Source organism: Pan paniscus, chromosome 2, assembly GCF_029289425.2.
Source record: "Pan paniscus chromosome 2, NHGRI_mPanPan1-v2.0_pri, whole genome shotgun sequence".
Lineage (NCBI taxonomy): Eukaryota > Metazoa > Chordata > Mammalia > Primates > Hominidae > Pan > Pan paniscus.
Window position 1 is genome coordinate 62891283 of NC_085926.1, and position 17231 is coordinate 62908513.

The 17231-nt window shown below is 40.3% G+C and overlaps 1 long non-coding RNA gene across 2 annotated transcripts in view; it reads left to right on the plus strand.

Moving 5' to 3' along the window:
• Positions 1–996: 996 nt before the first annotated feature.
• Positions 997–17231, plus strand: part of LOC134729972 (uncharacterized) — a 171520-nt gene continuing 155285 nt past the window's right edge. The window contains exon 1 of one of the 2 annotated variants that reach the window (XR_010111554.1): positions 997–1131. This is a non-coding gene — a long non-coding RNA (uncharacterized LOC134729972). The remainder of the gene's footprint in view (positions 1132–17231) is intronic. The other variant, XR_010111553.1, reaches the window with a different exon arrangement.

Here is a 17231-nt window from a genome sequence, read left to right on the forward strand (position 1 = left end):
AAATATAAAACCTAAAAACCAAAACTACTCTTCCTATTTCAGTCTCCAACCCTATTTACTTAATTTTTCTCTTTGGAACTGATTATGGTTTATTTGGTATGCACACTCCTAGATATTTCTCAATGCTCTCATATGTACACTTATACATGTGTGTATGTTTCTAAGCATAGACATACACAGTGTAAAGAAACATATGAACACATCTATTCACATATATATGTGGTTCTTTTTGCACAAATATATTAAATATAAGATACCACTGATTGTACAATGTGACATTATTTTATGTACAGCATCAAGACTATTGCCTGGCCAATAAAAATTATAAGACAATAGCAATTATAGAACTCATAATAATGTGAAAACGTGCAAAATAAACATCTTGAAATCGATGAAATATGGCAGCTTTTTTTTTTGTTGTTGTTGGTTTCTTTTCTTTTCTTTTTTTTTTGAGATAGGGTCTCTCTCTGTCATCCAGGCTGGAGTGCAGTGACATAATCACAGCTCACTGCAGCCTAGAACTCCTGGGCTCAAGTGATCCTCTAGTAGCTGGGACTACAGGTGTGTGCCACCATGCCATCTTTTGTTTTTGTTTAATGGAACAGCACAGATATATTTTCACTTCAGGGCAAATAGTTCCACCTGTTTTTAAACTACTGGCTATTATAGTCAGTTGTCTCATAATTTATTTAGCTATTCTCATATTGTTGAACATTTAGTTTGCTTCCAGATTTACTATTAAAGAAGCATTGAATGCACATATGTCAGTATAACCCTATGCATACATATGTGAAAATTATAGAAAACATATTCTTAAAAGCATAACTAAGGGTTAAAGACTATAAGTGATATGGTTTGGCTGTGTCCCCACCTGAATCTCATCTTGAATTGCAGCTCCCACAATTCCCATGTGCTGTAGGAGGGACCCAGTGGGAGGTAATTGAATCATGGGGGTGGGTCTTTCTCATGCTGTTCTCACGATAGTGAATAAGTCTCACAAGATCTGAAGGTTATATAAAGAGAAGTTCCCTACGCCAGTTCTCTCTTTGCCTGCTGCCATCCAAGTGGTATGTGACTTGCTGCTCCTTGCCTTCTGCCATAATTGTGAGGCCTCCTCAGCCACACGGAAATGTGAGTCCATTAAAACCTCTTTATCTTCTCAGTCTTGGGTATGTCTTTATTAGCAGTGAGAAAACGGACTAATACAGTAAATTGGTATTGGTAGAGTGGGGCACTGTTGTAGATAGCCGAAAATGTGGAAGCAACTTTGGAACTGGGTAGGAGGCAGGGGTTGGAACAGTTTGGAGGCCTCAGAAGAAGACAGCAAAATGTGGGAAATTTTGGAACTTCCTAGAGACTTGTTTGGCTTTGACTAAAATGCTGATATGATATGGACAATGAAATCCAGGCTGAGGTGGTCTCAGATGGAGATAAGGAACTTGTTGGGAACTAGAGTAAAGGTGATGCTTGCTATATTTTAGAGACTGGTAGCATTTTGCCCCTGCCCTAGAGATTTGTGGAACTTTGAACTTGAGGGAGATAATTTAGGGTATTTGGCAGCAGAAATTTCTAGGCAGCAAAGCATTCAAGGGATGACTTGGGTGCTGTTTAAAGCATTTAGTTTTAAAAGGGAAACAGTATAAAAGTTTGGAAAATTTGCAGCCTGACGATGTGGTAGAAAAGAAAAATCCCATTTTCCGAGGAGAAATTCAAGCTGGCTGCAGAAATTTGCATAAGTAATGAGGGGCCAAATGTTAATCAACAAGACAATGGGGAAAATGTCTCTAGGGCATGCCAGAGACCTTTAAGGCAGCCCCCTCCCATCACAGGTCCAGAGGCCTAGGAGGAAACAAATGGGTTTGTAGGCTGGGCTCAGGGCCCCCCTGCTGTGTGCAGCCTAGGGACTTGGTGCCCTGTGTCCCAGCTGCTCCAGCCATGGCTAAAAGGGGCCAAGGTACAGCTTGGGCTGTGGCTTCAGGGGGTGCAAGCCCCAAGCCATGGTAGCTTCACTGTGGTGTTGAGCCTGCCAGTGCACAGAAGTAAAGAATTGAGGTTTGGGAACCTCTGCCTTGATTTCAGAGGATGTATGGAAATGCCTGGATGTTCTGGAAGAAGTTTGCTACAGGGGCAGTATCCTCATGGAAAACCTCTATTAGGGCAGTATGGAAGGGAAATGTGGGGTAGGAGACCCAACACAGGTCCCCACTGGGGTGCTGCCTAGTGGAGTTGTGAGAAGAGGGCCACTGTCCGTCCTCCAGACCCCAGAATGGTAGATCCACCAATAGCTTGCCCCGTCTGCCTGGAAAAGCTGCAGACAATCAACACCAATTTGTAAAAGCAGCCAGGAGGGAGGCTGAACTCTGCAAAGCCACAGGGGCAGAGCTGCCCAAAGCCATGGGAATCCACCTCTTGCATCAGGGTGACCTGGATGTGAAACAGAGTCAAAGGAGATGATTTTGGAGCTTTAAGATTTGACTGCCCTGCTGGATTTTGGACTTGCATGGGGCCTGTAACCCCTTTGTTTTGGCCAATGTTTCCCATTTGGAATGGCTGTATTTACCCAATGTCTGTACCCCCATTGTATCTAGGAAGTAACTAACTTGTTTTTGATTTTATAGGCTTATAGGCAGAAGAGACTTGGCTTGTCTCAGATGAAACTTTGGACTGTGGAGTTTTGAGTTAATGCTGAAATTAGATAAGAGTGTGGGGAGTGTTGGGAAGGCATGCTTAGTTTTGAAATATGAGGACATGAGATTTGTGAGGGGCCAGGGGTGGAATGATATGGTTTGGCTGTGTCCCCACCCAAATCTCATCTTGAATTGTAGTTTCCACAATTTCTATGTGTTGTGGAGGAGACCCAGTGGGAGGTAATCAAATCGTGGGGATAGGTCTTTCCCATGCTGTTCTCATGATAGTGAATAAGCCTCATGAGATCTGATGGTTTTGTAAAGAGGAGTTCCACTGCACAAGTTCTCTCTCTTTGCCTGCCACCATGTACATAAGATGTGACTTTCTCCTCCTTGCCTTCTGCCATGATTGTGAGGCCTCCCCAACCACATGGAACTGTGAGTCTATTAAAAGCTCTTTATCTTCCCAGTCTTAGGAATGTCTTTATCAGCAGTGTGAAAACGGACTAATACAATCAGCCAGTAAAATTTTGATAGGTGCTGAAAAATTAGGAGCCAGTTTTTTTTGTTGTTGTTTGTTTGTTTCAGACAGGGAGTTTTGCTCTTGTCACCCAGGCTGGAATGCAATGGCACCATCTCAGCTCACTGCAACCTCTGCCTCCCAGGTTCAAGTGATTCCCCTGCCTCAGCCTCCCGAGTAGCTGGGATTACAGGTGCCTACCACCACACCTGGCTAAGTTTTGTATTTTTAGTAGAGACAGGGTTTCACCATATTGGCCAGGCTGGTCTCAAACTCCTGACCTCACGTAATCTGCCCGCCGTGGTCTCCCAAATTGCTGGGAGGAGCCGATGTTTTTAATCCCCATATTCTGGATGAGAATACTGTGGTTTTGTGGACTCAACTGACTTGCTCAGACTCCCGTGTTTAATAAGAGGAAGAGCGAGTTGGCAATGCTTTCTCACTCTAGGGCAGTACTCTCAACCCCACACTGTCTCCTCTTGGTTCTTTATGCTATATATTTATCTTTGATGAAACACAAAATGATCAGTGAGTTTAATAATCAGATATTTCAGTCTTTGGAGACAGGCATTTTTTTTTTTCAAGGCTTTGAGCCGGATGTTTATGGAAACAGCCCTGCACTTTGTGGGTATTTAATGTCCTGTGATGGCAAAGACAGCTCAATTATTTGTGCACACTTCTGACCAATCAGATTCAGGGCTGATTGGTTTGGGTTTGGTTCAATAGAAGCTATTTCTACCGAGTTGGGAAAGGAAAGGAAGGCCTGGGGACTTCTTGGTTCTCTGGCATAGTGTGATTACCTGTAAGTTGTACTAAATTGGACTGTTCAGATTTGGTGGTCTGTTCTAATTTTGTAGACTTTAAATGAATCCTCCTCAGCTTTACCTATTCTCTTCTTCACCAGTGAGGAACAATAACCAGGGCAAACCTGAATAATCACATGAAACCCAGCAAATTTTGCCATCACACACCTGATATTTTGAATGGAAATACATAACAGTTTATTTAAAAAGTCATATAATGATTCTAATTGACAGCCAGCACTATCCAAGTCTCCTTGAACAGTGCTTGCCTGATATTATTGGGAATATAAATCCCTGGGTCTCTTACAAAAAGGTAGGTTTAAATTTAACTGGTCAGGGATGGGGCTGAGAGGCTGCATTTCCACCCCAGGTGATGCTGATGCTGTTGGCTCCCAGACACCACTTTGGGTAACAAGCTCCTACATCAGAGGTCAACGAACTACGGTCAGTGAGCCAAAACCTACTTTCTGCCAATTTTATAAATTAAAAGTTTTATTGGAACAATAGCCATGTCTATTTGCTTATGTATTGCCTGTGACTGCTTTCCACTGCAATGGCAGAGCCAAGTAGTTGTAACAAATACCTTATGGCATGCAAAGCCTAAAATATGTACTATCTAGTCCTTTACAGAAAATGTTTGCTGCAGCTGCCCTAGATGACTCCTTTGATTTTGAATACTTGCTACTCAAGATAGACTTTCAACATTCATCCAACATTGAAAAAACATTTATCTGGCTGGATGCAGTGGCTCACTCCTGTAATCCCAGCACTTTAGGAGGCCAAGGTGGGTAGCTCATTTGAAGTCAGGAGTTAGAGACCAGCCTGACCAACATGGTGAAACCTCATCTCTACTAAAAATACAAACAAACAAAAAATTAGCCTGGTATGGTGGCACATACCTGTAATCTCAGCTACTCCTGGAGGCTGAGGCAGGAGAATTGCTTTAACCCAGGAGGCAGAGGTTGCAGTGAGCCAAGATTGTGCCACTGCACTCCAGACTGGGTGACAGAGTGAGACTGTCACAAAAAATAAGAAAGAAAAACATTTATCTAACACTTACTTTGCACTGCACATTGTACTAAGAGAATACAGTTGTGAACAAGATATAATTTCTACTCTCATGGAGCTTATATTTGTTTGCTCCCTCAGTATCTGGGCAACTGCATTTTGTAAGTCTCCGTTTACTCATCCATAAAATGGGGCTTAAAAATACCTAACTGTTAGTGTATGTTAAAAGAAAAACTTAAGACAAATTTAACAGAGTTTAATTCAGCAAAGAATGATTCTTGAATCAGAATAGGTTCAAAGCAACTCTGGAGCAGCTGAGCATGGTTAGAGAAGATTTGTGGACAGAAAACAGAAGTGAGGTACAGAAACAGCCATATGGGTTACAGCTCAGTTGTTTGCCTTATTTGAACTTGCTTTGAATAGTTGGCTGCCTATGATGCTTGAAGTACGGCTGCTGTGATTGGCTGAGACTGGACTACTTGTTCCAAGACTGGGTTGCTGTCTGTTTACACATCCAGTTAGGTTGCAGTTCACTATATACAGAGAAACCTTTGGGCTGTTCTTAAATGTAAGGAGGCAGCTTTGGGCTAAATTTAGCAGATTCTTGTGAGCAGAGTGCTAGGCACCCAGAAAATATTCAAGAAAAGTTAGATGTTAGTACATTATTCTTGTTGTTTTCTTACTCTAAAGATTTCTGGACAACGAACATTTTTTTTGACACTTGTTAGCTTTCTATGTGTTGTGTATGTGTGTATTTCCTCCCTGGCTATTCAGAAAGAACTAGAGCTGAAAGTGACTTTTCCTTCAACGTTAAAGCTTTAATAATTTAATCAAAGCTTCTGACATTGAAACGTCTCTCTGATTCTGAAACCAAAGCAGAACAGTGTTCTTGGTTCCCAAAACGAGTCTTTCTGTGTTTCTCTAGTTGTTTAATCTGCAGTCAGGGAGGTGCTAATGGTGATCTGGCCCCTGGTGGGGAAGGGTGTAGAGGATGGGAGGGGTGGTTATTCTTTCAGCAAGAGGACAGGCTTTGATAGGATTAACGAATAACTCTCTATGGTAACCACAGACAGCCATTATGCTAAACAACTGAGGTAAAATTTTAATTCATTATTTACCCAATTTCAAAGAAAGACAAATAGAACATTCTGTTTGGATCACTGAAACTTGCATGTATTTTTATGTCATTTTGTGTCTATATCGATCTTTAATAGTTTATACAGTCTTCATAGTCAGGAATGACATATGCCTTAATTTTGATCACTAAGAAGCAGATCTGGAAGCAAAGGTTCAGGTGTACATACTTTGTTTGAGAGGTGAAGTAACTAGCAGGGCAGTGGAAAAACAACTGAGGTAAAATTTTAATTCATTATTTACTCAAAGAAAGACAGAAATAGAACATTCTGTTTGGTCACTGAAGCTCGTATATATTTTTGTCATTTTGTGTCTATATTGATCTTTAATAGTTTATACAGTCTTCACAGTCAGGAATGACATATGCGTTAATTTTGATCCCTAAGAAGCAGATCTTGAAGCAAAGTTTCAAGTGTACATAGTTTGAGAGGTGCAGTAACTAGCAGGGCAGTGGAAAAAACAAGATAGGGAAGGTAAGGTAGTGAAATTCACGTGTATTATCCTTAGATAGGTAACATCTAGTTACCCCTAGAGTATTCTTGGTTGTTCCTGCCGTGGGACTGGGGAATGGTGTGGACAACAAACCTCAGAATTATCCCGCTGAGGTTGTGGGAGTTTTTATATACCAACTCCTATCCCTCATTGGATGGTTAAAGATTCATGGTAGGGTGTGTGTTGGTTTGCTGGCATTTCTGACTGAAGGGAAGCAGCTGTTATCCATTAGAGGAAGCCAGAGGACACTGAATTGGTAAGGCAAGAGGTATACATACACAGGGCCCTGAGAATGTCTGGATTGTTTAGCTATTTCTACTTCCAGTGCCTGACATTTGTACAACAAGGTGCTTATTAAGTGTTGTCATATTCTGGATGAATCTAAACATGCAAATCAATTACAGGGAGGGAGGGATGCATGTGTGACAGGATTGCAGTTTAAGTAAATTTAATCATCAGTGGAGAAATGAATGACAGAATGTTTCATTATATAGAGATTTTGAAGAGAAAGAATAAATTACTTTGATGCTCTAGGTAGAAGAGGAAGAAGCTGACACCCTAATGAAACAAATAAATTGAAGTTCTAATTCCTCACAGTTCCCCAAGTCAACTATGTATTTTTTCCTAAGTAAAATGTCATACCTGAGGTTATATTTGACATTAGAGATGACAGCCAACAGATAATATAGGAGGACGTGGTGCAAAAGTCATCAGGGCTTGTATATCAAAGACAGGAATTTTGAATATCTGTGTGTCAAGTGTTGAGTTCTCTGGGAAGTATTTGCTGAGATAGAGTTTATCATTCGAGGATTATCTAAGGAGTGCCCTTGGGATCAACACTTGTGGAAGGAAGGAAAATGTAGCAGGATTGAACAGATAGAGAAACTGAGCTGCAATATAGGCCTGACAACAGTTCTGGCCAACTCTACAAGGAGCTCAGAAACTAGAAAGGCAGTACTTAGCTGCCCCAAGTGGGAGTAAGGGGCTAAGATGGCCAGGCATTTTTATTTTATTTTATCTTATTTTTATTTTTTAGACATGGCTTCATTCTATCACCCAGGCTGGAGTGCAGTGGTGTGATCATGGCTCACTGCAGCTTCGACCTGCTGGGCTCGGGTGGTGACCCTCCCATCTCAGCTTCCTGAGTAGCTGGGACCATAGACAGGCACCACCATGCCCAGCTAGTTTTTTGTATTTTTGCAGAGACAGTGTTTCACCATGTTGCCCAGGCTGGTCTCAAACATCTGCAGTCAAGCCATTCACCCACCTCAGCCTTCCACAGTGCTGGGGCTACAGGCTTAAACCACTGTGCCTCTGGTTTAAGACGGCCAGGTATTTAGTACACCTGGCCATTGGATATAGGTTTCCCCAGGAAGGTCAGGTGATATTCCTATAGCTGAGGCCATCTTGAAGGAGCTAACAGCTGAAGGCCACCTTCTGACAGCACTCCTAGCAGCTGAGGCTGGTGTGCCCTAGCAGCTCAGGCAATGAGTCCTTCACTGAAGAGGGATCCTGGCAGTGCATTAGTGTTCACGATACTGTATCTTCTCAGCTTTCCCACTCTCCCAATACTTTGCCTCTACCATAGGCTTCTAAGATTCTCTGCCCTGGACCACCAGGCATGCATGATTTAAATTTGGATGTGATTCTCATACTTCAGTCATTTAGTTTCATGACTTTTCACTTTTCATTTCTTCTGGAATCTGCTCTACTCTCACCAATATTTGGTGCTGTAGGATTCTACTATGGATCTGTTGGAGGCTTGATTTATTATGCATCACAGTAGATCACCTGTGATGAACATGGGGCAGATAGAAACCTAAAATCTGCCACTCTTGCCATCCAAATCCTGATATTCAGATTTCTACAGTCTTAGTTACATCCTCTTGGACCATCATGAGTTGGCTGAGTGGGTGGTCTGTGTTTAGAAACCACATCTTCTGTAATCCAGATCATAAAATCTCACCACCGTTTTCATTTTCCTGGAGATTGAACTAGCTTGAAGGCTGTGTGAATGAGTAGCTTGGATTCTATGAAATCGAGTATACAGCATACAGGAATGGCTATCGTGTGTGTGTGTGTGTGTGTGTGTGTGTGTGTGTGTGTGTGTTGGGGGTAGGACGCTTAGCCTAGGAGAAGAAGTACAAAGGTCCCAAGAAGAGCTGGAGCTAAAACTTGAGCAGTACCAAGTGGAACAGAGGCTGAGATACATCAACATGGACCAAACTTGAAGAAGGGAAATGTTTACAGAGTCTTGCTCCACCACATGGAACCACGGAGAGTTTTATATTCAATAAGGCTTTATCTAGCCCAAGGTCACAAAGATTTACTCTTATATCTTCTCTAAAAGTCTTACGGTTTTAGCTCCTATATTTAAGTCTATGACCACTTTGAGTTAAGTATTGTGTATGGCATGAGAAGCTGATCCAACTTTACTCTTTTGTGTGTGTATGTCCAGTTCTCCCAGCACCATTTGTTGAAAATATAACTCTTCTCTGTCAATGAACTGTATCAGCATTTTTGTCAAAAATTAATGAACTGTAAATGTAAGGATTTATTTCTAGACTTTCAATTCTATTCCATCTATATGTTTCTCCTATGTCAGTACTATACTATTTTATTACTGTGGCCTTGTACTAAATTTTGAAATTGAGAATCACGAGTCTTCAACTTTGTTCTTCTTTTTTAAGAGTGTCTTTTCTATTAGGGTTCCTTAAATTTTTATGAATTTTAAAGTCAGCTTGTCAATTCCACAAAAAAAGACAGCTGAGATTTTTATAGGGATTATGTGGAATTATAGATCAATTTGGAGAATATTGCCATCTTAACCATGTTGTTTCCTGATTCATGACTATGAATTTATGTTGTTTTCTTTAATTTCTTTCAACAATGTTTTGTAGTTTCAGAGCATATGTTTTTCCCTGCTTGTTAAATTTATTGCTAAGTATTTTATTCATTTGGATGCTATTTTAAAATAAGTTGATTTCTTAATTTCATTTTTGATTGTTCATTGCTAGTTCTCTTAGTTTAGTATAACAAACTAAGACCAGGTGGTTTAAATAAGTCACTTATTTCTCACAGTTCTGGAGGCTGGGAAGTCAGATCAGGGTGCCAACATGGTAGGGTTCTAGTGAGGACCCATTTTCTGGCTTGCAGACAGCTGCCTTCTTGCTGTAGCCTCACATGACAGAGAAAGAAAGTGAGCACATGCTCTCTGGTCTCTTTTTATAAGGGCACTAATCCTATCATGAGGATCCCACCCTCATGGCCTCATCTAAAAATAACTACCTCTCAAAAGTCTCACCTCCAAACATATTGGAGGTTAGTGTGTTCACATATGAATTTTGAGAGGACACAAACACTTAGTCCATAACACTAGTGTATAGGAATACAATTGGTTTTTGTATATTCATCTTGTACACTGCAACCTTGATGAGTTTTTCTTTTTTGTCTAATCATTTTTTAGTGGATTACTTAGGATTGTCTATACACAAAATCATGCTAATCTGCAAATAGAAATAGTTTTACTTACTCCTTTACAACCTGGACGTCTTTTTATTTCATCCTTTTGCCTAATTAGCCTGTCTAGAACCTCCAATACAATGTTGAATAGAAGTAGTGAAAATGGATTTCTTTGTCTTATTCCTGATCTTGAGGGACACATTCAGCTTCCATCATTAAGTACAATGTTAGCCGTGAGTTTTTCATAGATATACTTTGTCGGGTTGAGGAAGTGTCCTTTCATTCCTAGATTGTTGCGTATTTTTATTATGAAAGGGGATTGGAGTCATGCTTTTTGTGTATTTATGGAGATAATTATGTTTTTTGTTTTTTTACTGTATTGCTATATTACATTGATTTTTGAATGCTAACTCAGTTTTTGCACATTTGGGATAAATCCCACTTGATCATGGTCAATCATTATTTAAAACAATTTTGGCTAGATTCAGTTAGCTAATTGTTTGTTAAGGATTTTTGTCTCTATAGGCATAAGATTGTTGGCCTATAATTTTCTTTTCCTTTGGGTATTATTCTCAGTACCTGCGTGACTGCATCAATCATACCCCAAACTTCAGCATCACATAACATACCCCAGGTAACAAACCTGAACCTGGACCCCTGGAATCTAAAGTAAAGATTGAAATTATTTTTACAAAAGAATTTTCTTTTCTTGTGTAGTCTCTGTCTGGATTTAGTATCAGGGTAGAATTTGCCTCATAGAATGAGTTGCACACTGCTCCATTCTTTTTATTCTTTGGAATTTTATGGAGAATTGTTATTAATTCTTCTTTAACTATTTAGGAACATTCACCAGTGAAGCCATCTTGGCTTGGGCTTCTTTTCATGTGAAGTTTTAAAGTTAGTAACTCAATCTCTTTGTTATAGGTCTATTTAAAATTTTCATTTCTTTTTGAGTGAGTCAATTCCACCAGTTTGTGACTTTCCAGGAATTTGTCCATTTCATCTGTCATGCAATTTATTGGAGGAAAATTTTTTATAGCTCTTCTTTGCAATCCTTCTTATTTCTGTAAGATGCATAGAGATACTCCTCTTTCATTCCTGACTTTCATAATTTGTCTTCTCTGTTTCTCTTTTTTTTTGGTCAGTTCCCAGGATTTAGGTTAGAAAAAGTATGATCTTTGGCACTAAGCTGATTTAGGTCAAAGTTATATCTCTTCTACTGTGTAATTGCCTTCTCAAACCTTAGTTTTTAATTTGGAAAATGAAGATAATTCAATTGGCTCATTACTTAAAAAAAATTCTGAAGACATTTTATTCTGATCATTTTTTCATTCCTTCTTTTAAAAAAGCACACATAATTGTTATAAAGTCATCTTTAAACCATACATTTATTTAAAAGTTAAAATTACCTTTTACTGCAACTCAGTATCAAATATCATTTGTGAGTATGATTAAATTCTTAGAAGATAGCTATGTTAAACACCTGAGTATGGAACGTTATTTTCTTCTATAGAGATAAGGTTTGAGTTACAGATTCGGAAATTGGAAGCCAGAGTTTTAGTTCTAGGCCTTCATTCAAGATGCTCACTGAAAATAGGGGTCGATAATTAATTATGTTCAGAAATTGCTATGCCCTATACTGTTGACCCTCCATATCCCTGGGTTCTGCATTGGCAGGGTCAACCAACCACATATTGAAAATATTCAAAAAATAAAAAATACTAAATAATATAAATAAATGCTGTATAGTTATACTGATAACTATTCACATAGCATTTACATTGTGTTAGGTATTATAAGTAATCTAGAGATGATTTAAAGTATATGGGAGGATGTGCATATGTTATATGCAAATACTGCCCCATTTTATATACAGGTCCTGAGCTTCTGTGGATTTTGGTATCCTTAGGTGGGGGAGAGGGTCCTGAAACCCATGCATCAGGGACGACTGTATTCCATTTTTGGAAACGGATAGCATACATTAGCATAGTAAGAGCTCTCAGGTTAAGGAAGCTAAAAAATACAATTCCCATATTCCTTTGCCACTATGATATCCTTTTCCCCCAACATATTCATTTTTCAGACAAATATGTGTAGAGCACCTGCAATGTGCCAGGAACTGTTCATGGCTGTGGAATGCAGCAGTGAAAGAAACAAAATCTCTTCCCTTGAATAGCTCACATTCCACCTTTTTGTGAAGTTTAAATATCATATAATAAAGTTACCGGCATGTAGTAAATGCCCCATGAATGGCAACTACTCAGTTTCTTTGTTTCTCCTGTGCTGTTTGATGCCAATGCAGGCACTCTTGAGAAAGGCTTGGATGGCCTGTGATACTTCTTGCAGCCTTGTCTTTCTCGCATCTCATCATAATAAATTCTGCTCAAATATGAACATTGCAGCAGCAATATCCCTTTATGTCTAACTTCTAATTATCTATAAACACATGCCTTTATGAAATGGAGGTCATCGTTTGATACATGATATCAGACGTTTAGCTAGTCAAAGCCTTACTTGACTACCAGCTTACTGCATTTGAAACTCAGGTAGCCCAGAGCTGTGGTGGAATCACTTACAGACATGTTAATTTGCATGTTTTTTCCCCAAGTATTTTTCTTTTCCTTTCCCTCACTCAAGCAGGCAGCAAGGATTGCTCTCTTGCCACAGGGCAGATTAGCAGCAAACTAGAAAGCAGAGGGGACAGTTCCCTTTTGGGTTTTGGATTTGGTAGACGATGTTGGACTTCAGGCAGAGACAGGAGAGAAGGGAAGGGGGGGACAAAAGAACAAGAGTAGAAAGCAGGAAAAAAAATATTTTGAAGGATAAAGGGACTTTTGGAGGTTGAAGAGAGACAGGGGTGTGTGTGCGTGCCCTAAGCAGCAGAGATTCCCTCTGTCCTCCACGGAAGAGCCCTGGAGAGATGTCCAGACCTCCAAGGGGAAGGAATGTGTGGATTCCCTGGAGACTGTAGAGGTTCCAGCATTTCAAGGGTCGCAGGTCCTAAGCATGGCCCTGAAGCAGCATTGCCACCAGAAATGGGGGTCTATGTAGACTGGAGGCACTGTGGGCTCTTGGTGGTAACCAGGGCAAGATTAAAGTCAATGACCAGAGAGGCTTCTCTGAGGATGTAATGCTCACAGCCTCCAGCGTGTCGGTTATCTCAAAGAATCCCAAATAACCAATGCTACTACCAGTCAGCCAGAAGGTGTGGACTCTGAGATGGAACCAATTTGGCTTTAAAGAAGATAAAGAAATATAGGTTTTTATTTTATTTATTTTTTGTACATCTAAGTTCATGAACTGAGAGTCATATTTGCTGCCTTAGCCACAGGACAGGAACTAGTTAAAACTCTGGATATCTGGCTCTGTCCACTTAGCCTACATTCTTCTTGTGAGAGTCCACAGCTTAGAAGTGTGGGAAATTTTCTGCCTATTTGATTCTGTGTTCCAGCACTTTACTGAATCACTTGGCTTTGATAAATGCAGATTGATCCAAAATGAGAGAGGGACAGAGAAACTCAGCACAGACCATGATTCACATATTATCCTAAACAAAGCCGTGGCTAAGTGATTTTCCTGGAACTCATAGGAGAGTGGCAAGGCAATGAGGGTCACTGTAACCCATGGCCAGGGGACAGTCAGAACTCAAGAGCATTTCAAATCTACCCTGTGATTTATAAATCTATCTCCCCCACAGGCTGGGGCTTTTTGAGACCAGGCACTATCTTTTATTGGGTCCCTCCCTGCCTTGTGGCTTGTACAGTGACTGACATAGAACAGGCACTTAACACAGTCTCCAACTTACAATAGTGCGACTGAACAATTTTGCATTTATGATGATGTAAAAGCTATATGAATTCAGTAGAAACTGTACTTCGAGTATCCATACAACCATTCTGTTTTTTTAGTTTCAATACAGTATTTAATAAATTACATGAGATATTCAGCATCTTATTATAAAATAGGTTTTGTGCTAGATGATTTTGCCCAACTGTAGGCTAATTGTAAGTGTTCTGAGCATGTCTAAGGTGGGCTAGGCTAACCTGTCATGTTTGGTAGGTTAGGTGTATTAAATGCGTTTTTGACTTATGGCGTTTCCAATTTACAATGGATTTATTGGGACGTAGCCCCATCATAAGTTGAGAACCATCTGTATATGTTAGTTAATTAATAAAACAACTCTTTATTGAAAGTCTATGTTTCTGAAATTGTCCCTGGTACTAAAAAAAAATATTTTTTCATTTGATCCTCTAAACAACCCTGTGAGATGAGATGTTCAAGGTCTCAAGGTTAATAAGTGGCAAGATTCCAGTTCTTGGTCTGACTTGAAACCCACTATTTCTTTACTCTAACTGAGTCTCTTTGGTAAAATGGTGGTGGTTGTCATAAGTTAGTCATTTTGGTTTTAATTAGCAATATTAGGGAATCAATAAAGAAGCAATTCCATTTTCTCCTTACTCATCCTTTCAGTTATTCATCCATTCAGTGAAAAAAGATATATTGAGTTATATATGCCATGCACTTATTCCTCTAAATTACTTTGCAAATCTGTAGGAAATTTATAGAACTCAATAAAGTAAGAGAAAGACTATTTAGGTTTCTAAAATGTCTGTCTCATGGGCTGCTTACAAGGGTGCTTGGGCTGGTGAAAAGGCTTTTGGTTTTGTTTTTTGTTTTGTTTTGTTTTTGAGACAGTGTCTTGCTCTGTTGTCCAGGCTCCGTCATAGCTCAATGCAGTCTCAACCTCCTGGGCTCAAATGATCCTCCCGCCTCAGCCTCCCCAAGTGCTAGGGTTACAGACATGAGCCACTGCACCACGCCCTTGAAAAGGTTTTAAGAATTGGAATTATGAGACCTGCGTTTAAATATTGGATTAATCACATCCTAGTTTAATAGCTAGTTTTGCTTCGGGCAAGTTACTTACCCTCTCTGAGCCTCAGTTTTCTCATCAGTACAATGGGAATAGTATCCACCTGTGAGAAACCTGTGAGGTAATGTATGATATTGGAAACAAAACTTAAACATATGTACCCTTTACTGTGATCATTGTGGTTGTGTATAAGAGGTTTACACAAATGTTCCCACTACTATGGGAGAAAATTGACTTTTGGGGGATAGGTTGCTTTAGGATTTGACATGTTTGGTAAACCTTAGAAATGTCTTTGTTACATTAGACACTTTCTGTGCCTAGGGGCTAGGGCAGAAAGGCCGTGTACTTCTGGGCTGCACAAAATCACCTGGGCTAGACAGCAGGAGACATGGGCTGACTGAAATACAGGTTATGCTTGTTGAGGAGGGCCTATGGCAGCACAAAGAAAGAAGTGCCTTTTTTCTTTTTTAACTTTTCCACCAGAGAGGATTCCTCTTTGCATTCACACATCTCTGAGGATCTTTGGGTAATTTGCTCAAAGGTACCTCTGAAAGCAAATCCTGAGACAAGGACTTGGGTGCGGGAAGGAGTTACCAGAAAACAAAGTGAAAAAGAAGAGAGAGTGAGACAGAGGGGGAAAAGCCAATAAAGTTTACATTAAGTGGATTCCCACTGTGAGCAACTAGAGCTCAGTCTTGCTGGGGCCCCTCTGAGGAAAGTTTGGATAAATTGTCAATCAAAGAACGGGGGATTGGGGCACTTAGTCACTGACTTCTGTCCTCCATTGGCTGGGGTTTGCCCCTGGAACATTAGTTACTCCACATTTTAGGGCTGAGTTGTCTTCTGAGGCAGAAAAGTGGGTAAACTTCCCCAGGTTTGCTCTTGAGGTGGATCATTGGCAATGTACATAGAAGTGTCCATCTCTGCAGTTCTGAAATTAGGTGGGCTCAGGGCACAGATGTGGGTTGAGAGTTTTGCCAAGAATGCTCCAGCAGAATTGAGATTGGGGAAGGGGCATGCTATGGAGGCCCTCTGAATCTATGCAGGCCTGGCCAAGGACTGGTGTCTTACTCAGCCCTCATTTTCATTCCACTTCCTCTCCCCCTGGTCTTCTTGTGCCCATGAATCACAGAACCTGAAGTCAACTTCTTCTGTTCCCTTAAATAGCTGTCTGGGTAGCCATGCATGTGACTGGATCCAGCGGACATTTAAAATGATAAGTTGGCTCTTCACAGATGAATGCAGACCTGCTGACTCATCAAATTGCTTAGGTGCCAGCAAAACAAAGCCGTCAGTGATCATGGCTTCCAAGAGCTCTAAAGTATCTTTGTCTCTCCATTTCTCTCCATCCCTACTTTATTTCATTAATACACTTAATGGGAGTGAGATTACAATCTAAATAATCATAATCATTTCTAATTAATTGAGGCATTCTTTCATTCAAAAATTTCCAATGTTTATTGAGAGCCTGCCTATGTCAAACTCTAGGCTAGGTACTGAAAACATAGGAGTGAACCAAGTTCAAGGTTTCTGCCCTCATGGAATTTACGTTCTAGTGGGGAATAAATACAGAATGAGAAGAGTGTCATGTAGAAAATAAGCAGGGTGATGGGATAAAGTGTTTCTGTGAGTGCCTACTTTAGATAAGGTGGGCAGAGGAGGCCATTTAAGAAGTGCTAATTGGCCTGAGGCACGAATGATATGAAGAACCTTTTTAGGCATAGGGACATTCAAGTTAAAAGGCTCCGAGTGGGAAAGGGCCTGTTGTGTTAGAGGATCTGAAAGGAGACATGTGATCTTAGGGGTTATAATACATTAGCTAATTTTGTGTGCTCTAGAGGCAGAATCTATCACTTAATAGTTCTATAATCTTGGGTGCATCATTTAACCCTTCAGAGCCTCAGTTTCTTAACCTGTAAAATGGGATAGTATAATTACTACCTCACATGGATGTGGTAAAAATTAAAGAAAATCTTGTGTGTTATCACCATACTTGCACATGATAGAAGCCCTACATATGTTATTGGGTTTGTAATGACTCTTTTTCTCCAAAAAACCCAACTCAGACCATAAAGAAAATGTGCTGTTTCATGTGTCAGAACATTCTAGGGTGAGTTAAACTTTTCGGGGTGGCTTCATCCAGGCATTTATGGCTCTGGCTCTCATTCCCTTCTTCTCTCAGTTATATCCTCTAGGTGAATCTGTATTTCATTGGACTGGCTCCACACATAAGGACAAAGATGGCTTCAGCTGCCACAGGCCTTAGTCTGTGTGCCCCTGCAGGTGTTCCAGGCCTCACGCCCACACTCCATTCT